We start from the raw sequence: 23,113 nt of genomic DNA on the forward strand, positions 1-23,113 counted from the left end.
CTATCCTTATCATGCATGCCATCTAATAAAATTCTTCAACTGTTACGCTGCTCCCTTCATTGCTGTGCACGGACCGTGCATTTCTCCAGAATAGGTGTTAACGTGCTCTGTTACCAGAGCAATGCTAACATGAAGGAACAGTCCTTGCCTTTGAGTTGATTGTGAGAAAGAAGAGGGAAGAGGGATGCAACCTGGACCAGTTGACCCATGAACAACCCATCTCACTTAACTATAAATAGCCGAGCTATACTTCCCAATTCTCAGACCTACCTTCCCCACATCATCACTGGGTCCATTTTGCAATGAAACAAAAATCAAGGCCTCTTGGTCAGGGATCTCCAAGCGTTTTTGTGCCACAGACCGATACCATTAAGCAAGGTGTCCATGGACCCTAGGTTAGGAATCCCTGCTCTAGGTTGTTCCTGTCTGTGTTTTTTTGGGTTAGACAATGTGCATTATACATTGTAGCTGAAACTTGAAGATGCTGAATGTGTTATTTGTATCAGTTGATTGAATGTGAGACAGAAGATAAAGTATGAAGATAATTCCTCCTTCATTGTTTCTGCTACATTACTGGACAGTACCTCAGCAACAAACCATTACAATAATGGCCAACACTGTCTTCAATGAGGTTTGGGCACACATCCTCACTGCCTTCAACTTACCCTCATGAAAAAAATTTTTTAAATGCTCTGGAAACACTCTGCTTTCAAGAGAGAGGCAAACACAATTTGGTATTTAAGGTCAATGACGTATTAGCAAAATTGGATAAATGGTAAGCTAAAGATGTTTTGATAGATAAAAGGGACAAAAGTACAAAACCAAAGGAAGTGACATTGCAGCAAATAAAGAAAAATATTTTTAGTGGAGGTGTAAATGGAATAGCAAAACCACCATCTGAAATTCTTGAGTTCATTACACTGCAATGTGAAAGGGAAGGTACAATTTACAAATTGACAGAAACTTCATTGGAACTAGGAAGGAGATTGAGGTTAGAATGGGATTTGGTGAGAAAATTAAAATAACAATCGACTGGAAGCCTTGAGTCATTCTTTAATGATGAACTGAGACATTCTGTTGTCTGTCTTACCCTCCTCCATATTTGCAATTTCAAAGAGCTCAGTACTGAAACCATTACTGTACAGATTAGATAGAAATGATACCTCAAAAATGCTGCCAAGTGAAATTGTTTTTATCTGTTCAATGCATTTCTTTATGCTTCTGCTTTGAATTTTGAACATATTATTTCTCTGGCATTAGTAAGATGAATGACTAGCTAAGAAATTTCTTAAATCTAATAAACCAAAGCATTTCTACCCACCCTGCCACCACATTAGCTTCTTACCTCTCCAGATGTAGCTCTGACAGATGATGAAATATAACTGTTCAGGGAATCTTTTTCCATTTGTGAGTGCCATTTGGTGATTTGACAATATCACAGTCAGTCCTCAGCTTCTGCATATTCTACATCATTCACTTATATAACAATAGCTGCTCTACTATGCTGATCTTTCCCGCCCAGGCTAGTTCCGGTTGTATAGAGTTACTAATTCCACCTTATCAACATGCATTTAAAGTAGAAGCAAAATAAAAGCCTATCTCAGCTGTTTTACTTTGGTGAATTTTGTGTTTTTAAAGAATATAAAAAATTAGGAAGAGGATTCAGTCATCTGGCCCTTCATTACATCTCTGCCATTCACGTGCATCAAGGCTGATCTTCACAACTTAGTGGCACTTTCCTGTCTGTCCCCGTATCCGATCATTCTATTTAATATCCACATTTGCAGTATATCAGCTGCAATTGATGCTGCCCTCACCCACACCTGCTCCATTTCCCAGACACCCACGGTCACCTCATCTTCCTGCCATCTTACCAACGATAGAGTTCCTTTTGTCCTTACCTACCACCCCATGAGCCTCCGCATCCAACACCTCATTCTCTGTAATCTCCTTCATCTCCAAAGGGATCCGACCACCAAACACATCTTTACCTCTCCCTCCTCTCTCTGCTTTGGGCAGGGATTCCTCCCTCACTTCCATTCAGGGCCCCAAGCAGTCCTTCCAGGTGAGGCAGCACCTCATCTGCAGATCTGCTGGGTTGTCTATTGTGTCTGGTGCACTCAATGTGGCCTACTCTGCACTGGGGAGACCTGTCATAAATTAAGGGACCTCTTCAACAAGCATTTCCAGTCCAGTCACCTAAAGCAAAATTTCCCAATGGCCAAACATTATAATTCCAATTCCCATTCCCATTCCGACTTATCAATCCACAGCCTCCCCACCCTCAGGGTGGAGGAACAACACCTTATAATCCATCTAGGTAACATCCAAATTGATGGCATAAGTATCGATTTCTCCTTTGGTAAAAAAAAATTCCCTCACTCAGCCCCAATTCTTCTATACCCCACTCTGACCTCCTACCTCTTCTCATCTACCTGTCACCCTCCTCCTTCCCTTTCTCCTATGGTCCACGCTCCTCTCCTATCAGATTCTTTCCTTTCCTGCCCTTTACCTTTCCCACTCATCTGGATTCATCTATCACCTTCTCACTATCCCTCTTCTCCTCCCTCAGCCCCCACCTTTTTATTCTGGTGTCTTCTCCCTTTCCAGTCCTAAAAAAGGGTCTCGGCCCAAAACATTGACTGATTATTCATTTCCGTGAATGCTGCCTGACCTGCTGAGTTCCTCCAGCATTGTGTGTGTGTGTGTGTGTGTTACTTTAGTATATGAGCTCTGACTTGAATGAGCTCCACTAAAGAATTTAAAATGTTCAGACTCGAACCGTTCTCATATAAAGACATATCAATGCGCACAAAATGCTGGAGTAATTAAAGAAATACAGTGGATTCCAGTTAAGTGGGACACATCGGCAGCAGTACATTTTGGCCCAATTAAATGGCTGCCCCAGATAGCTGAATTTAGTTAAAAGGGTAGAAAAATAGTTAAAGGGGTAGAAAAAAGACAAACTACCATTTAACTGAATACTGTAACAATTTATGTATCTAAGTGAAATACAGAACAAATTAGAACACTACCAATGCTGTTACAGTATTATAAAACTGTATTAGTTCCTAAGAGTTATTGATAGAGGAATTCATCCAGTGTACACTGCCGTGATCTTTTGATCGACTATAAATGAACAAAATCAGTGTAGGCACCTAGTGCAGATAATGAACTGTCTTCATACAATGCTTTCGACTACTGCATGCTTCAAATCTTCATTCTCATTATAACATTAATGATGATTGTCGATACCTTCAAATTCTTCATGGGTCCTAACTTGTTGATGTAGTGAAATCATTTCATTTTCACTCCTGATCAGGCACTCCAAGCCTGATTGCTGGAAACCGCAGTGAGCAAAACAGTTCTAAATTGTCTTGCTGCTTATTTCTTGCCAACGATCAGTGACTAAAAGCACTGTTCTTTGAAAACAAACACATGCAACTACATTATTTAAAAACTATTTGCTGTAAGCATGGTACATTGTCGAACAGCCACACAAGTGCACATGACTTATGTTGGTCAGAAACTGTTCAGCAACAGTCTGCTGTCCCAATAAGGCGGCGTAGTATCCCAAATAAATGAAGGGACTTGTGGCTATTTTCTCAGCTAGTTTTCCTTCTTTAAGAATTGTCCCAAATAAGTGGCTGCACTGATAAAATGATGGACTAATTAACAAGAATCCTCTGCATTTGTAAGATGAGGGAATTGAAGGCTATGGGAAACTGGCACCGAAGAGGAGTGGAGGCCTGAGGCAGATCAGCTGCTGTCATATTTATTGGTTTGGCAGGCCCAAGGGGCCAGGTGGCCCTCTCATGCTCCTATCTGCATGCGTTCCTGAGAATTACTGGTAAGCTGTCTTCTTCAGTCATAGCTGATGCAAAGTGTGGTAGGTAGGGAATTGCTTTTTTCAGATGCAACAGATGTGAATGTACAGTATATAGTGTGCAACAGAGACTATGCGACTCTCCACAGTGCACATATTGAATGAATATCCATGTGAGATCTGAGGAAGAATTTAGAGGTCAAAGAGTGGCTTTGCATTCCATATTCTTATCCATCCAGCAGGTAGACTGGGGACTTGGTGATACTGTCCAACTGTGGCCACTTTCAGGTAGTTATAGGTAAGAGCTTCAAAGTCTGCACTGCACCATTTACTGCACATATTCTAACTTTAATTTATCTTCCTAAAACGGATTACCTCACACTTTTTGGGATATTGTCCCACATTCCTGATGAGGTTAGTAGCAGATGGCAAAGCACTTACTAACTTACTGCCTGTTCCGTCGCTGACGTTTAGGACAGCAATAAAGGTCTTCCATCTCTGGCAGTGTTCAGGGCTTCCTTCATTGCGTCAGTAGCTTCCTCTCAGTTTTCACGACTGTCAGTCATGTAAGCTGGAGACTCAGGAATACCATTGCACTCAGATGTAGAATTCTTCATTGCTGTTTCCGTAACAGTTTTTTTTACCAGTCAGGGTTGTTAGCTCTAAGCTGTACCCCCGAACCTGGTGGACAACTCTTACCCTTTGACCTGTTCGGCATGGGTGACCCTACCAAGAGCCAAAGCATAGAGCCCTGACTCCAGCCAACATAGTTCTCTGTGTTATTGAGGCATGCGAGCCTTGAAACCATGACAAGGTTGTGGTCCTCTGGGGTGACTGCAAAGCAGAGTGGGTGATAAACATAGGACGCCCATCCATTATTTCCCACAGCGTTTAAGTGAGTGGTAGAGTTTGGTCTGTCTCAGGCTGCTGATGATGAGAGACCCAGCAGATCAAGTTGTAGGAGGTTTCTGGTGAATGTCAACAATCCAAAACAATGCTGAATGCACAATTACATTTTCAACAGAACAAGGAACACCTTAATTTAGTAATAAGAAGCTTCTTATTGGTTACCAAGACCTCCCGATAGTTAAACATTTTAGATCTAATTACCATTCCCATTCCAACATGTTGATCCAATGCCTCCTCTTGTGCCATGGTGATAACACCTCAGGGTGGAGGAGCAACTCCATCCAAGTAGCCTCCAAGTTGAAGGCATAAATACTGATTTCTCCTTCCAGTAACAAAATTTCCTCCCCCCCCTGCCCACTTCTCTATTCCCCAGTCTGACCTTTTACTTCTTCTCACCTGCCTATTACTTCTCCTTTGATCCTCTCCCCCTTTGCTTTCTCCTATGGTCCATTCTTCTCTCCTACCAGATTCTTTGTTCTCCAGCCTTTCTCCTTTCCCACCGCCTGGCTTCAACTATCACTTTCCAGGTAGCCTCTTTTCCCTCCCCCCAACATTTTATTCTGGCATCTTCCCCATCCTTTTCGGCCTGAAACGTCAACTGTTTACTCTTTTTCATAGATGCTACCTGACCTGCTGTGATCTCCCAGCATTTTGTGTGTGTTGCTTTGGATTTCCGTCATCTGCAGACTTTTTAATATTTGAGCTTAAATAATTGTTTGCGAGAACAACTGTCAAGAGACAAATTATGGATCAACAAGATAATTTATTAAATAAAGAGGAATGTCAATTTGAAAATGGACATTTTAAAAATCAAATGATCAGAATGATGTTGTGCAGAATGCTTCAAAGGTAATCAGAAGGTACTGTATGTCATTGGCTGATTAACTACTTTGAAAGATCTAGCCATGTGATGTTAGCCAAATGGTAGAAAAGTGCGAAGTTCAAAGTATATTTATTATTAAAGTATGTATAAATCATACAACCATGAGATACATCCACTTACAAGCAGTTACAAAACAAGAAACCTGAAAGAACCCAAATTAAAAAAAAGATGAACACCCAATGCGCAGAGACAGAAAAAAACACTAATTATGCCAACAATAAAGCAAGCAACAGCATTCAGAATGAAATTGAGTCCATAAATCCAAAACCTGGAGGAGCCAGGGCAGGCCCATAGCCTGAGTCCCAGTTGATCACACAGCGGGGCAAATTGGCGCAGAGCTCACAGACACGAAGTCCAGAGCAGCCAAATCACAACACAGAACTAGCACCCTGAGGTCTAGACTGTAACATCTACTAAGGAGAAAATACATTTAAGCATCCAAGTTAATGTGGAAGTTAAACAAAGTAAAAACAGTTTCAGTACCGGATAAGATGAAATTAACAGATTGTTGCTAAAAGAAAAACCATCTGGTTCTCTAATGTTTGTCGTGGTGGGAAATCTGTCATCTTTATTTGGTTTGGCCAATATGTAATTCCAGACAATCAGTGTAGTATATTCCTAACTGCCTTGTCAGGATTACAAACATGGTCATTGCCAATGGCGTTCACGTTTTGTGAATGAATGAAGAAACAAAATATAATAAGGCACAAGGATTAAAGTTACTGTGCAAAGTTAGGCAGCAGTTATGTAGTAATCATATAATAGTGGAGATTATAGTTCCTCTCTCCTCTCCTATCAGATTCCCCCCTTCTCTCTCTCTCTCTCTCTCTTGCCCTTTATGCCCATGGCATTTTGGGTAGCAATGAAGGTCTTCCATTTCTGGTGGTGTTGAAAGCTTCCTTCATCACGTCAGTAGCTACGTGTCACTATTAATATTGTTCTCTAAAGCAAGATTTTTGACTTTTTTCTTATTCTTCATGAAATCCTGTTCAAAGTTCAAAATTCAAAGTACATTTATTATCAAAGTATGTACTAATAATAAAGGCATCCGTTAGTCTTGCGAGACCATTGATCTGAGCCTGGAAAGTCTTCACTCTCCAGGGCGCAGGCCTGGGCAAGGTTGCATGGAAGACCAGCAGTTGCCCATGCTGCAAGTCTCCCCTCTCCACGACACCAATGTTGTCCAAGGGAAGGGCATTAGGTCCCATACAGCTTGGCACCAGTGTTGTCGCAGAGCAATGTGTGATTAAGTGCCTTGCTCAAGGACACAACACATTCCCTCAGCTGGGGCTTGAACTCACGACCTTCAGGTAGCTAGTCCAATACCTTAACCACTTGGCCACGTGCTCACTTCATTATACATTATACAACCTTGAGATTCATCTCCTAGCAGGCAGCACAAAACAAAGAAACCCATAAGAAAGAAGACCATCAATTACCCAATGTGCAGAGAAAAAGAAACAAATTGTGCAAACAATAAAAGTAAGCAAATAACATTCAGAATGAAAGCGAGTCCATGGACATAAAGACCAGAGCAGCAGCACGCTTCAGCCTCAGTTCAGCCTCAGTTCAGTGCAGAGCTGAGTAAATGTTGTAGAGGTCACAGACACAAAGCCAGAGCAGGCCTCATCCTCAGCCTCAGTTCAGTGCAGAGCTGAGTAAGCGTCATGGAGCCCACAGACACGAAGCTGGAACAGCAGCAGCAGGCCTCAGTTCAGCCTCAGTTCAGTGCAGAGCTGAGTAAATGTTGTAGAGGTCACAGACACAAAGCCAGAGCAGGCCTCATCCTCAGCCTCAGTTCAGTGCTGAGCTGAGTAAGCATCGCGGAGCCCACGGACACGAAGCCGGAGCAGCCAGTGCAGGCCTCAGTTCAGCCTCACTTCAGTGCAGAGCTGAGTAAGCATCGCGGAGCCCACGGACACGAACAGTGCAGGCCTCAGTTCAGCCTCAGTTCAGTGCAGAGCTGAGTAAGTATCACGGAGCCCACAGGCACGAAGCCGAAGCTGCAGCAGCAGGCCGCAGTTCGGCCTCAGTTCAGTGCAGAGCTGAGTAAGCATCACGGAGCCCACGGACACGAAGCTGGAGCAGCCAGTGCAGGCCTCAGTTCAGCGCAGAGTCGAGTAAGTGTAACAGAGTAGCAATATCATCAAAAAGTAGATGATTATCTTTTTATTTTAAACCATTTATTTTAAACCAGTTATTCGCCGTCTTGTCACGCTCGTCAAGGCCAAACCTTTCAACATACAGTGAGACCTTCATCACAACATCTTTGGTAGTATAATTCCAGACAATTCTACAATCATTACTCTTTCAGAGTTCTTTTCAACTATTCAACTGCTCTTTTATAGGCTGTGCAAAACATTTGTAAAAAACTAATGATCAGCTATTATTGTGGCATAAAATTGAAATGATTGGTACCATTCAAATGAAGCCACAAAGTAACATATTAAACTTTGCTCAGGAACTTTGGGCATAGCAGTGACTGAAGTTGAAGCCTCAGATAAGAATTTAATCTTTTTTGCCTATGCATTTTGGCCTTGCAGAAGTTCATTTTAACAATGAAGGCTGATAATATAGCCATTGCACTGGCTGGAAGGAAGCATTAAATTCACTGGGCAACCACTCAGGAACTAAATGTACTGTTTGACCTGAGGTTCAGCATTTGTTGAACTACTGTGGATTATTAACCAATATATTTCCCTTTACATCCTTAGACTGGCCTTTTCTCCTGCCAGATCCTTTAATAAAGTTATCAGAATTTGCTCTTTAAGCAAAAATGAATTTGGAGTCATGAAAAAATTGGCCACAATCAGATTAGAGCTTTAATTAAAATTATTTTTCTTTATTTAATTTTTTGAAAGAAATAATGAAGGACTCTTGAAAAAGTTATTCATGAATTTAGATTTAAAATTCAAAGATTCAAAATACGTTTATTATCAAAGTATGTATGCAGTATCCAAACAAATTTTGTCTTCCTCACAAACAGCCATGAAACTAGGAAAACCATGGAACCTGTTCAAAAAAAAATCAAACCCAACACCCAATATGCAAAAAAAAATCATGCAGATGGCAACAAAACAAATTGAAATAAAAACACAGAATATGGAACCCAAAAATGAAAGGGTCCAGGCCTATTCAGTTCAGTTCAGTATTCATTATTAGCAGGCTACCAGACTCAAAATCGCCCAAAATAGCAACAAAAAAAGGAGCAACCAGAAACCGGAAACACATCATAATGTGAACGATGGAGTCCAATCCACAAACCATGTTGATTAAACCTTGCTGAAGACCCAAGACTCCAGCACTATCCTTCAAGCGTTGGGATCTTCCTTCAAGAGAAGTGACCAAAAAGGCAAGAGAGACCATCACAGGCAAACACCTTCTTCCGCAGTAGTGAGCAAGATGTTGGTAGGCATCGCTGAACACTTGCTTGCCTTCCACACTTGCCTTGATGATTTCAATCTTCCTCAGCACTTTGATCGGCGAGATCAATGAGAAATGGAGCCGATCATGGGCTCCAGTCCCTTTGGCCTTGAGGTTGAGAAAAGCTTAGTGATTTGTATTAATAACATATAGTATCTCTATGCAGACCTCTGAAATCGACGAAAGATATTTTTCCTGACCCTGAAGTTTTGGTTTCATAGTAATACCTAGTATGAGTGTTATTCAATACTGTATTGATACACTGAATTCACAATTCAAAGCCTCAAATAACATCTTTCAACAACTGAGAAATGCAGCACGTATATTTTATAATTAGGTTTGAAACAGTAACCGAGGGGTTGGGGTACAAATAATGTTCATAAATCACTTGAACTTTTATATTTTATGTTTAGTTATAGTTAAGAAGAGTTTTAAAGAGCCTATATTCCAATAAGAGGAAAAAAATCAATATGCATGAAACAATTCATGAAGTTAATTGGTTCTTTTGGATTTTATCGTCATTCCATGATAGTCTACTGTCAATAAATAGACAGCATTCCAAGTGATGACTTCTTGTTTGTTATTCTTGAATCAAGTCTTCCAAACTTGACGACCTCCCCTCTGTTGTGTTTTAAAACCCCAAAACATAAAACTAATTGAATGAAAATCAAGGGAGCCTGAGAGATGCATGTAAATTTCACTTTTTTTTATAGTGAGATGCGCTAAATAAACAAAAAATGTTTAGTCAAATGATATACTTACAATATTACTGAAATATTATTAAACAAAACCCTCCTCTACTCAACTTGGAGGAAGTGCACAGTGAACTAGAGCAGGAATAAATGAGTCTATCCCTTCCAATTATGCAAAACTCTCGTCAACTCATGAGATCATAGTTAAGGACCAGCAGGTCAACCTTCACTAATCCGGCACCATTGGGACCTGAGGACTGCCGGATTAGTGAAAATGCCGAATTACAGAAGGATCACATTAAGCATAGTCAGTGCTGGATTATCGAAGGAACCGGATTACAGGTAGTCGGATTAGTGAAGGTCGACCTGTACTACACTCAGTAGCCACATTATTAGGTACGCCTGTATTCCTACTTGTTAGTGCAAATATCGAATCAGCTAATCACATGGCAGGGACTTAATACATAAAAGTATGCAAATATGGTCAAGAGGTTCAGTTGCCGTACAGACCAAATATCAGAATGGGGGAGAAATGGGATCTAAGTGACTTTGACCATGGAATGATTGTTAGTGCTAGATGGGGTGGTTTGAGTATCTCAGAAACTGCTGATCTCCTGAGATTTTCACGCACAACAGTCTCTACAATTTCCGGAAAATGGTGCGAGACACAAAAACAAAATTATCCAGTGAGTGGCAGTTCTGTGGGTGAAAATGCCTTGTTAATGAGAGAGATCGGAGGAGAATGGCCTGACTGGTTCAAGCTGACAGGAAGGCAACAGTATCTCAAATAAACATGCATTACAATAGTGGTGTGCTGAAGAGCATCTCTGAATGCACAACTATTGAACCTTGAAGTGGATGGGCTACAGCAGCAGAAGACCATGAACATAACTCAGTGTAATGTCTATTACTAAAGCCTTCACTAAGCATACATCCAGTTTAACCCACTCATATAGTCCTCTTTCTTCTTACTGTTGAGTGAAAAGCAAAAGATTCAACAGTGTAATATCTTGTAAGTGGAGTTTTACAGGGCAGGGGTCCCTCAACAGGAGTTTTTAACAACACCACAAATTATTTAGGTAATTAACTGAAGATAAAGATAACCTTCCCAAATACCACTGAAACAGTGGGAACACACAGCCTCATAAAGACATTTTGCAGCCTCCCAACTGTGCAGCGAAGGAACATTATTTCCCTTGAGATCAATAGTTCTCTCTAATGGAGAGGGTTTATACATCTGGGTGACATCGATCTCTTCACACTGCTAGCTCCACACTCTATAACTGGGAGGAATTAGAGAAGTGGTTCTGAAATCACTGAGGCATGTAAATGGCACAATCCTTGTGAAATATCATTCTCCCATGGAAATCTTCGAAATATCTTTGCAATCTAATATTTTCCCAACATGATGAATGTGGCATTCAAGTGAAATGTTTTGCATCTATTTGCATTTGCTAGGAATACAGTGTAAAAGAGTAAACTGTGGCTAAAACCCATTAAAAATAGAACAGAGAACATAGAAGAGTACAGCATTGGAACAGGCCATTCGGCTCAAAAAGTTGTGCTGAACCAGCTAAAAAACAAATCAAAAACATCCAAACACTAATCTCTCCTACCTACACCATGTCCATATCCCTTCATCTTCCTTGATTCCATGTGCCTATTTAAATGTCTTTCTTAAATACCTTTAATGTATTTGCTGGTATACTGCCGTATCATGCAGCACATTCCGGGCATCCACCACTCTGAGTAAAAAAACGTACCCCTCACATCCCCTCAAACCTACCCTTTCTCAGCTTCAATGAATGCCCACTTCCTTGAAGTATTAATGTCAGTCCATTGAGATCTTTCATTATGATGGGCACAATGATTGAATGTTATGATCACCTTAAAGCTGTAGCTGCTCTCCCCCCAAAAAAGTTTCGGTTGGCACAGTTTGTCTGGAGTTTGTGAGGATATTGTAATTTAGCCAGGAGCATGCAGTCCAATTCTTGATAACACCATCTTACTGTAATCCAACATTGTTTGCCATCTAAATCTAATTAACAGGTGTACAGGATTGGGGAAGAAATCAATATGTAATACTGTTTTCCCAGCTGCTTTGCACAGCATCACGAACACCTGAACGAAAAGGTCAATACCACAGAACCTTTACATTTGCACTTTGTTATTTTTCCAGTGATAGAGACAAGGTGGATTGTGATAGAATACGCTACAAGACTTCAACGCAAATCCAGTAATTAATAGCTGGTTATTGAACAGTTCATTCTGAGCTTTCATTCAGAATGCTGAGATAATCCCTTGGACATCACATAGCTGAGCGCAGTAGTGAACTTCAGCGTTCACAAAACATGGGCTGTATCTCCAGAAGCAAACCAGCTTTTATTTTAGCAGTGGAAATGTAACATTTTGTCATCCTCATTCCTTTAAACAATTGGTCATTAAAAATACTGCTTGACATTGTACAACACCTACTTCATTGGTGTCATCTCTTTTAATAATCGCAACTCTGTAATCCATTAAAACCTTGAATTTCCAAGTTTTCCAATTACAAAAAAAAGTGCTTAATGATGTTAAGTGCCCAGTCAGTATTTATTTGTTTATTTATTTATTTATCAAGTGGTTGGTAAGTTGATGGAGAAGATCCTGAGAGGCAGGATTTATGAACATTCGGAGAGGCATAATATGATTAGGAATAGTCAGCACGGCTTTGTCAAAGGCAGGTCGTGCCTTACGAGCCTGATTGAATTTTTTGAGGATGTGACTAAACACTTTGTTAAAGGAAGAGCAGTAGATATAGTGTATATGGATTTTAGATAAGGTACCTCATGCAAGGCTTATTGAGAAAGTAAGGAGGCATGAGATCCAAGTGGCCATCCACAAAGTGGACATCCCACCCTGCAAAAACTGATTTCAGGGAGGTAGCACCATCAATTTGCGGGAGACTTCCGGGAGAGGTGGGATGTCTGCAATAGAGTAGCTCCTTAGCAGCTAGCCAGCTAGTTTAAATAACGTTAGCTATGCTAATGAATGAATGACACCTGTTAAACTCACCTCAACATGTCTTTTACAGTCTTAACCCACCATGGGCAATAGAAAAGTCACTGTTGCAAACAGTGCAGCGAGCAACACTCATTATTTTTGAGCCCTATTAGGCAGGGGTACACTTCAGTGTAGTCTGGGGTGACGTACGTTTTATATTTTCTTTTTTTTTGGAACACTCTGCCATGGCGCGCTCTCGCTTTCTCTCTCTCTCCCTCGTGATCACTCGCACGCGCTCTCACGCTCAGCTTGCTTGCTCTCTCGCGCTCTCTCTCTCTTGCTTGCTTGCGCTCTTGCTCTCTTGCATGCTTTCTCTCTTTCTCTCTTGCTTGCTCTCTCTCTCGTTCTCTCTCTCTCTCGCTTGCTCTCTCTCTCGCGCTCTCGCGCTCTCTCTCTCACGCGCGCTCTCTCGCTCTCTTGCTTGCTTTCTCTCGCTCGCTCGCTCACTCTCAAAAAAATTGATTTCCGTGATATTGTATATAATTTGCAGGCATCAGGGAGCCACCATTTATATGCGGGAGACTCCCGGCACTTCCGGGGAGGTGGAATATCTGATCAATGCCTCTCTTTTTCGATCTCTAACCTACCAACTGGTATATCTTTGGGCCGTGGGAGGAAACCCAGGGGGAGAATGTACAAAGGCAATGGTGGGAATTGGACCTGTGTCATGGGTACTATAACGCTTTGTGCTAACCACTACACTACCACGCTACCCCAATGTACTTTGATGATTATCTCAGAATTGCTACTTGATTCTTGGGACTAGTAAACAGTGTTGGCTTCTGACAAGTAAAGGGTGCTTCTTTAACAGCCTGTGCTCATGATACTCAGCACAAGTACAGACCATAGGTGTAGGAGCCTTGTTTCTGTGCTGTGCGTTTGCTGTGTTTGTTATGGTAAATAGTCACATTAGTGGGGGCATGGTAAAAGTGAAGCGAATAAATTATGTATTCAAGCTTATTTCAGGGCAGTTTGTAGCTTGGGACTGTGGAGGTCATATCTTTGCTGACAAGCGAGATTACGCTCAATCATGCTCAATTGTATGTTTGCTAATAGCTGACAAAGGGTCAAAATAGAGAATTGCTCTTTAGGGCGATCATTGGAGCTATGGGCATGTCACTCAAATATAACAACTCCGTGGGGTCTCAGGCTGGCAGGAATTGTTCAGTTTTTGGTATTAGTTCAGTTTTGCTGCTATAGTAGGATTGGACATTCCCAGTTTACAGACTTCTGGAAGCTGCCTTGCTGAGTAATTGAAGCTTTTTCATTTCTAAAATAGCTGTTGTGAGTGAGAGCATATAAGCTTAACAGAATTTCTTCCTCTATATTATAATTTACCCATAAAATTGCATGGCTGTTAGACACTCCAGTAATATCATGATTTTTTTTCAAACTTAAACCCATAGAGGTATTTTGCAGTTTTCAGCGAAAGACATTTGATTAACTTTGTTTGCTGATATACTTTCAGATTTAGGTTGGTTACAGCTCCGAAGGAGGCCGCTTGGCACATTGAGTCTGTGTTAGCTCCTGGGATTCCATTTGTATCCATTTCCCTGCTCTTTTCCCAGCACTCTCAAAATTACTTTCTGTAAAGTGCTGATGCAATTCCTTTCTGAAAGACTTGATTAACTCTGTTTCCACCTCTCTTACAGCAGAAAATTACTGATCATAAAAGACTTTGCATAAAGAAGCTTATATTGCTCACAATTCTTACTACCTTTTGCCCATAACGTGAAGTCTACGTACATTGTTCTCGAACCATCCTCCTGTGAGAATTGTTTTTCTCTGTCTAAATCAGTCATCATTTTGTACACCACTACTAAGTCTCCTCCATATCTTTTCTTCAAGAACAATAACCGCTGCTTCTCCTGTCTAACCTGAACGCCCATTAAAATCATTGATTTACGCTTTATTAGCTCTGTCGGTGGTATTTCATTAACACACTTCTTGCTGTTGGTTAAAAAGCTTAATTTTATTTGACTTGCAAAACTATTTTATGTTTTTTTTCCTTTCAAGGAGTCAGGCATAATTAGAAATTACAAATTCTTTTCAGATATCTTTTATCACTGAATCATCTAGATCAGTAGTGACTTATTTTTGATGTTACCGCTTCAGAAAGACTTTTGCCTGGTCATACTGTCCCTATAAAAGCAAATTGCAGGCAATTTCTACCACATGAGAGGTTCTGCTCATAGGCACAAAAACTGTAGAAAGTGAAATTCTACGTAATTAGATACAGTGCTGATAACTTACACCAGATCAGTCCGCAGCCCCTGAAGCTCTTCACACAATGATTGAGGCTTTATTTGCCAGAGAAAAGAAAAGGAGCTGGACTTCGATGGCACCTAGAGATCTTCCCCGTTGATTGTGGTCAACAAAATCCCTTTTACAGGCACCAACACCTGTAAATGAGCTGTGAATATAACGGAAGGAATATGGATAATTATAATTGAATCCTGAAAGAAGAGAAATATTCATGGATGGGTCCTGTATTGTGCTGCAGGTTGAAGGGAAATGAAGTTCTAAAATATACTATACAGAAATGACAGTAGATTTAGTTGTAAGTCTTCTTTCTAATCCAAGCCAGGTGGGTGGGAAAGATAAAGGGCTGGAGAAGAAAGAATCTGATAGGAGGGGAGAGTGGACTGCGGGGAAAATGGTCAAAGGAGGGACACTGGAGGCTGCTAGGCAGGTGAGAAGAAATAAAAGGCCAAGTGGGGATTGAAAAAATAGGGAAGGGGGTGGGGAATGAGAAAAAGAAAGAGAAAAACATTACCAGATTGAGAATTCGATGTTCTTGCCATTAAGTTGGATGCTGCTGAGATGGAGTATGAGGAATATTCCAAATATGAGGAACATGAATAGACAGAATTGGCCATGGTGATGTGTGTTTTTATTCAGCCAGCTGGAAATCCTTCTAATTTACAGCATTCAATTCAGGCTCAGGTTTAGTTGAGCATCCTGACAGGAGAATCTAGCTCTGCAGAACAGAACTAGGTTCAGATCAATTGGCGGAAGGTGATGATGATTAGGTGTATTAATGGTAGCTACACAAGGTAAAGTTGACCAGTAACTCCACAACGTACGATTACATTGTCAAACCGAGTCTAGGTGGGTAGATAATAAGAAAGCTGATAACCTGGGGAGTAAGGGAACAAACAACATGACTTCAGCTGAGCTAGATTCATTTCTCGAGATCTTAAATAGGAGCAACTTTAATACAATCCAGTATTTTAAGCAGATGCATTGGTAGGTTAATTGGTCATTGTAAATTGTCCTGTGACTAGGCTAAGATTAAATCAGGGGATTGCTGGGCAGCATGGCTCAAAAGGGCAGAAAGGCCTATTCTGTGCTGTAGCTCAATCAATAAATAAATAAACAAATACATAAATACATAAATAAATAAATAAATTGGAGGGAAGATAGAAGGATGTGATGAGAGGCTGGACTAAAAGGTTAGGAACAAGATATAAATATAAGAGTTTCTGTAGATAATGGAAATCCAGAGCAACGCACACAAAATGCTGGAGGAACTCAGCAGGTCAGGCAGCATCTATGGGAATGAATAAACAGTCAATGTTTTAGGCTAAGACCCTTTATCAGGACTGGAGAGGAAAAGGAATGGCTCCAGAATATCATTGTCTTTTTCACAATGAAGACATTTTGCTCTGCCGATGCTGCATGGACAATTGAAAATAGCACAAACCCTCAAAAGGAAACATATTACTCATCTGTCATTGTTATTGAGTCTAAAATCTTTCCTAGAGTTTAGAAGATTGAGGAGAGATTTGATAGAGGTATACAAAATTATGAGGTTTAGGATATAGCTTGGATAAATGCAAACAGGCTTTTTCCACTGAGTTTGGGTGAGACTACAATTAGAGATGTTGGGTTAAGGGTGAAAGGTAAAATGTTTAAGAAGAACATGAGGGGCATCTTCTTCACTGAGAGTGTGGAACGAGCTGTCAGTGCAAGTCGTGGATGCGTGGTCAGTTTCAACATTTATGAGAAGTTTGAATAGGTACATGGATGGGAGGGGTATGGAGGAGTATGGTCCAGGTGCAGGTCGAGGCATGGACTAGATGGGCTGAAGGGCCTGTTTCTATGTTGTAATGTTCTATGAGTCTAACTGCTGAAACTCCATGCCTAAGTGCATTGTGGGTATATCTTCACAGAAAGTCTGATGTAGTTTCGGAATTGGCTCTATGCTACCTCTCTAAGGGTATTTTGGAATGGACATTAAATGCAGGCCTAGCCAAAGTTGTTCATGTCAATTAATAAAATAAATCTGGGATCTGAATTAAACAAATTAACCAGGAGAGTATCTAACAATTCAGCTAGATTGAACCTATTGAGATTGAAAACTGATGAAATAAATAGTTTAAAGGCCAAAAAAAAACAAAAGAATTTTGAATTAACAGATTCTATAGCTGATGAAGTGTAAAAATAATTAAAAAAGAAATGAGGTAATCCAGACCAGATTAAGTGAATGAGATGAAAGAGACAACTACCAAAGAAATACTTTGATATTAGTTTTTGAATCTGCAAACATAATTAAAACCTTAATGGAATGTGACTCCATGGTTGAGATCATTAATTTTCAATACCAGGGGGATTAACTGAGAGTAATTAAAAATTACAATCATTAAACATGGAACACAGCAAAGTGCAACACTGTATAGGCCCTTCAGCCCACGAAGTTGTGTCAACCCTTCAACCTATTCCTACTCCAACCCTTCCCTCCCACATAACTTTCCATTTTTTTGGCTGCATCATGATTTGTTATGGGGGAAGTGGCTACAGCACAAGATCCAAGTAGGCTGCTGAGAGTTGTAAACTTAGTCAGCTCTATCATGGGCACTATCCGTCATAGTATCCAGGACATCTTCAAGGAGCCATGCCTCAAAAAGATGGCATCCATCGTTAAGGACCTCCATTGCCCAGGTCATGCCTTGTTCTCATTGCTACCATCAGGAAGGAGGTACAGAAGTCTGAAGGGACATGCTCAATGATTCAGGAACAGCTTCTTCCCCTCTGCCATCTGATTTCTGAATCAATATTGAACCCATGAACACTACCTCATTACATTTTAAAATTTATATACATTAATATATATATTACTGTAATCCACATTTAACAATTATTATTATGTATTGCATTGTATTGCTGCCACAGTTAACATATTTCAAGATGGATGCCGGTGATATTAAACCTGACTCTAATTCTGATTTTTCTATCAACCATGTGACTGTCTAAAAGTCTCTTAAAAGACCTGATGTATCTGCCTTTACCACCACCCCGGTAAGCGTATTCCATACACCCACCACTCTGTGTAAAATCCTATCTCTGACATCTTGCCTCTCCTTTCCTTCAATCACCTCAAGATTATGTCCTCTCATTAACTATTTCCACATTGAGAAAAAGGCACTGGCTATCCACTCTGTCTATAACTCTTGTGATCTTATACACCTCCGTCAATTCACATCTCATCTTCATTTGCTTCAAAGAGAAAAGTCCTAGCTTGCTCAATGTTTCCTCTTAAATCATTTACTCCAATCCAGGCAGTATTCTGGTGAGTTTCCCCAGCACCCCCTTTAAAAATTCCACATCCTTCCTATAATGAGGCGAATAGAACTGAACACAATACTTGAAGTGTGATGAGCTGGAGTTTTACAGAGCTGTTTCAGAGCTCTTGAACTCAGTTCCTTGACTATGGAAGGTCAGTACGCCATACACATGCTTAACTACCCTATTAATTTTTCTGGCAACTTTGAGGGATCAACGGACATGGACCTCAAGATCCCTCTTTTCTTTTACACTGCAAAGAACCCTGCCTTGTAATCTGCCTTCAAACTCAACCTTCCACAGTGCATCATTCCACACTTACCTGGATTGAATTCCATCTGCCACTTTCTCAGCCAAGCCTACATCTCATTAATGTACCATTGCAATCGATAACCACCTTCGACACTATCCACAACACCACCAACCTTCATATCATCTGCACTTTATTAAGGGATTATAATTGGACATCTGCACTTGGAAAGACTTGATATAATATTGTAGCAATTTGAATTCTTTTCCACATTGCAAGGACAGAAATTTCCCCTCATTCACCGGATTTGATTGAAGATACAGATGATGAGATCAGTAAAACTAACAATGGAATAACAAACCTTCAGCAGCAACTTTTTAATTTCTGATTTTATCCACATCTCAAACAGGATTTTCTGTAGAACTGGTACAGAAGGTAAAGCATGCACTCTTAACCTCATTTTATTCTCTCAGGAAGAGATGTGCTGATTTTTATTACACTGGATAATGAAAGTTTATTTTGCACTCGTTAGATTTTTCTTTTGCAAACAGACCAGGTAATACAAACTAAAGTACGTATCTATTTTAAGATAACAGCAGAGAAACGTCATAAAGATGGCTTGTAATAGTATCAGAGAATCAGTTGCAGGTAATGATTCTTTTGAATGATTGAAATCTAAAAGTGAAAATCAATAAACCTTTTAGCTTTGCAACTCTGACTATCATCTAAGATTCAGCTGACAAGAGTGCTCAATTTTCCATTGCACACACAGCTGTGGAAATGGTTCAGGGGTAAAGAGACCAACAAAATCCTCTTTTATAGTTTGTTTAGTGTACAGCTGCAGAGCTATAGAGCTGGAAGATCTCTGTTTCCAATCACAATCTGTACTAAACTAACTAATAAAACTTGAGCTATAGTGCTTCTGAACCAGATTAGAAGGCACGTGCTGTAAAGCAGTGGTCCCCAACCTCCGGGCTGTGAAGCATGACAGGAGTGCAGTGGTAGCCGGGACGCACCCAGCACATCTTTCAGAAAAAAGCCGAAATAAGCAAGCTAATTAATTAGGTGCTGCCTGGCACATGAATTTCGGTCCAGATCAGAGGCGATTGCCGATTGCGTAGAGCAAGTGAAATTGGCAATCGCCTCTGACCTGGGCCGACTGCTTGCTTCGCGGCCTGGAAGTTGGGGACCACTGCTGCAAAGGATTCAAAGTTCACTTGTTATCAAAGTATGTATACAGAATACAACTCTAAGATTCGTCCTCCCGCAGGCAACCACAAGACAAAGAAAAACCATGGAACCTGTTCAAGAAAACATCGAACACCCAGCGCACGATAAAAGATCAAATTATTAAGAAGTATAAGGAGGGGTTGGACAAGAATGGGTTGCTTTCCCTGGAGCAACAGAGACTAAGGTGAGACTTGAACCAAGTTTGTAAGATTAAAGGAGACATGGATAGAGTACACAGCTGTCCTCTTTTTATCTGATATTAGTAGCCATTAATTTAAGGTAAGAGGTTAAATTCAAAGGAGATACATAGGGCCAGATTTATTTTATATAGAGCATGGTAGGTGCCTGAAATGAACTACCAGGGGTGGTAGTAGAGGCAAATATGATAGAGGCATTTAAGAGATACTTAAATAGGCACACGAAAGTGCAGAAAATACAGAATTATAGCCATCATGCAGGCAGAAGAGATTGGGTTAGTTAGCTGTTTAATTGCTAGTTTATCTGCACAAGAGATTCTGCAGACGCTGGAAGAACTGAGCAGGTCAGGCAGCATCTAGGGAGGGAAATAAAGATTTGATGTTTTGGGCAGAGATCACCAAAGACCGGAAAGGAAGGGGGCAGAAGAGAGAACAAGAAGGTGGAAGAGAGGGAGGAATAAAAGTTGGCAAGTGATAGGTGAGGGGGGCATAGGTGTATGGGGAAGGAAATGATGTGAGAATCTGGGAGCTGATAGGTGGAAGAGGTAAAGGGGTGAAGAAGAAGGAATCTACTAGGAGAGGACAATGAACCATGGAAGAATGGGAAGGAGGTGGGGAACCAGAGGGAGGTGAATGGATGGTCTTGAGGACAGGGGAGTAGAAGAGAAGGGGTGAAAGGGTAACCAGAATCTCCCATACCAGCATGTCTATCCATGATTGTACTACCTCAATGAAGGCAAACTCGGGTTGGAGGTGCATCACCTCATCCATTTAGGTAGCCTCCAACCAGATGGTATGAATATTGATTTCTCTAACTTCTGGTCATCATTTCCCTCTGTTTCCACACACTTCCCCCTTCTCTCTTTTTGCATTCACATTGTGGTTGCCTTCTCGCCCTTTCTGTTCTCTGCCAACCTCAAGACCTGCCCCTCACCAACCCGCCCCCCCCGCCCCGCTTTGGTTTCTCCACATCGTTTCCTTTATTCGATAGTCCACTGTCCACTCCTGTTAGGTTCCTTCTTCTTCAGCCCTTTCCCACTTCCATCTGTTACCTCCCAGCTTCTTGTGTTTGCTTAGTCTGCCTTCTGCCCCCTTCATTTCCAGTCCTGATGAAGAGTATCAAGCAGAAACTTTGGATATTTATTTCTCTCATTGGATCCTGCCTCACCTGCTGAGTTCCTTCAGCATTCTGAGAGTGTCGCTCAAGATTTCCAGCATCTGCAGAATCTTATGCACTTAGGCATTTGAAGTTGCTAGTTAGTTGTGATATTTCATCTCTAATTAGTTTGGCACACCCTCCCAGACCAAAGGTCCTCTTCCTCCACTGTACTGTTCTAAGTGTCATGGTCCGGTCCGTGATGTCCGCATTCCAGTTCATGGTCCAGTCCATTGATCCTTATTCCAGGTTTTCCTGTTTTCTCCCTTGTTCTATTGGGTGCCTTATTTGAGGCACCTGATTCTCGTTGTGGGCTGGCACATAAATACCTCTCAAACCAAGGATTCCTGGTTGGACTGTTCCCTTCCCCTTCCTTCTGAAACCTTGCCAGCATCCCCGTCCAGTTCAACCACCGGAGTGAGACCGTAGCCTTGCCACGCCAAGATAAGGAACTATCTGTCTTTGAGCTTGGAACTGTCTCTTTTTGTCCCTGTGTTTTGTGTCTGTGTCAAAGAAGAGTCCCAACCTTAGGTCCTGTTCTCAAGGAGGGGTTTGATTCTGTATTCTGTGTTCCAAGTTCCAGGTGCTGTGTTCCAGCCCTGTCCAAGTCTGATCTTTGTGTCCTCATCCAGTTCTGGTTCCTCGCCCAGCCTAGGAGTACCTCGCCCAGCCCTGTGCTGGAGGTTCCTCGTCCTGTGCTGGATCATCCCCATCTGAATCCCTGACAGTTACCTCGGCAGTCATCCTGGCCCTGTTTCCTAGAAAGCATCCCGGCCCTGTTTCCTAGAAAGGATCCCGGCCCTGTGCTCCAAGGAGGAGTCCCAGCTCCGTACCCAAGAGCCTAACTACTCCAAGTCCAAGAGCCGAGCCAAATCTAGTTCAAGAGCCTTGTCCTGTGCTGGAGATTCCTCACTGGCCCAGGAGTACCTCGCCCAATCCAGTGCTGGAGATCCCTTGTGCAAGCCATGTCAAGTACCTCGTCCAGTCCAAGCCATGGCTTTGTGTTCTTGTCTTGTCCATGTGCCTCGTCCTGTGCAGAAGTTCCACGTCCTGTCCTGTAACTACGTCCTGTCCTTGCCAAAATCCTAGTCCCGAGTCCTAGACTAGACCCGGGTTCTGGCTCCAAGTCAAGACCCAGGTTCTGTGTCCTTGTCCAGGCTCTGGTTCCAGAGTTCCGTGTTCCTAGTCCAGGCTCCTCATTCCTAGTTCCCCATCCGGATCCCTTGTTTCTAGTCCAAGTCCTAGCCCAGGCCTTGAATCCTAGTCTCGTCCAGGGCCTTTGTCAATGTTCAGCGTCATTTCTTCCTGACTCCCCTTGCTTTCTTGCTAAACCTTGTCCTGTTCCTAGTACTTCAGTGTCTGTGCCTTGCTTTTGGGTCTGCCATCAACACCCCACCCCCCCCCTTATGACACTAAGTTGTATTTTAACTGGACAGTTTTCACCTACACTTTTTCTGGATACTTACTAGAATCTGCAAAGTTTTAGTACTTGGTAAATGCAGGATGCTTAGCCAAATGCAATATAGAGCTCATGGAGAACCAGAAAAATATGAAATATTACCTGCTCTAATAAGATTAAGGAAGGTAGCTTCAAATCCCATAAACAGTGTGAAGGCATATTTTGAAAGTTTGTACCTCTAGGGCAGGGTTTCCCAGCCTTTTTTTAATGTTATGGGCCCCTACCGTTAACTGAGGGGTCAGAGGACCCCGGATTGGGAACTCCTGATCGAGGATGACTGGAGAAGGTGAGAGAATCAGCCCCCAAAAGACAAGCCATTTTATCTTTTATCATTCGAGAACTATTGTTCACTATCTGCTTCTGCACAGCCTAAACCTAACTGAACTTTCAGGGTATACTGTATATTTGAATTTGCAGCCTGATTTCTAGATGTGGTGTTTACCTCCAAAGATGCCTAACTTCTTCCTCGCTCCAAAGCTTG

The sequence above is a fragment of the Mobula hypostoma genome, chromosome 20 (assembly GCF_963921235.1).
Source record: "Mobula hypostoma chromosome 20, sMobHyp1.1, whole genome shotgun sequence".
In the NCBI taxonomy this organism is placed as follows: domain Eukaryota; kingdom Metazoa; phylum Chordata; class Chondrichthyes; order Myliobatiformes; family Myliobatidae; genus Mobula; species Mobula hypostoma.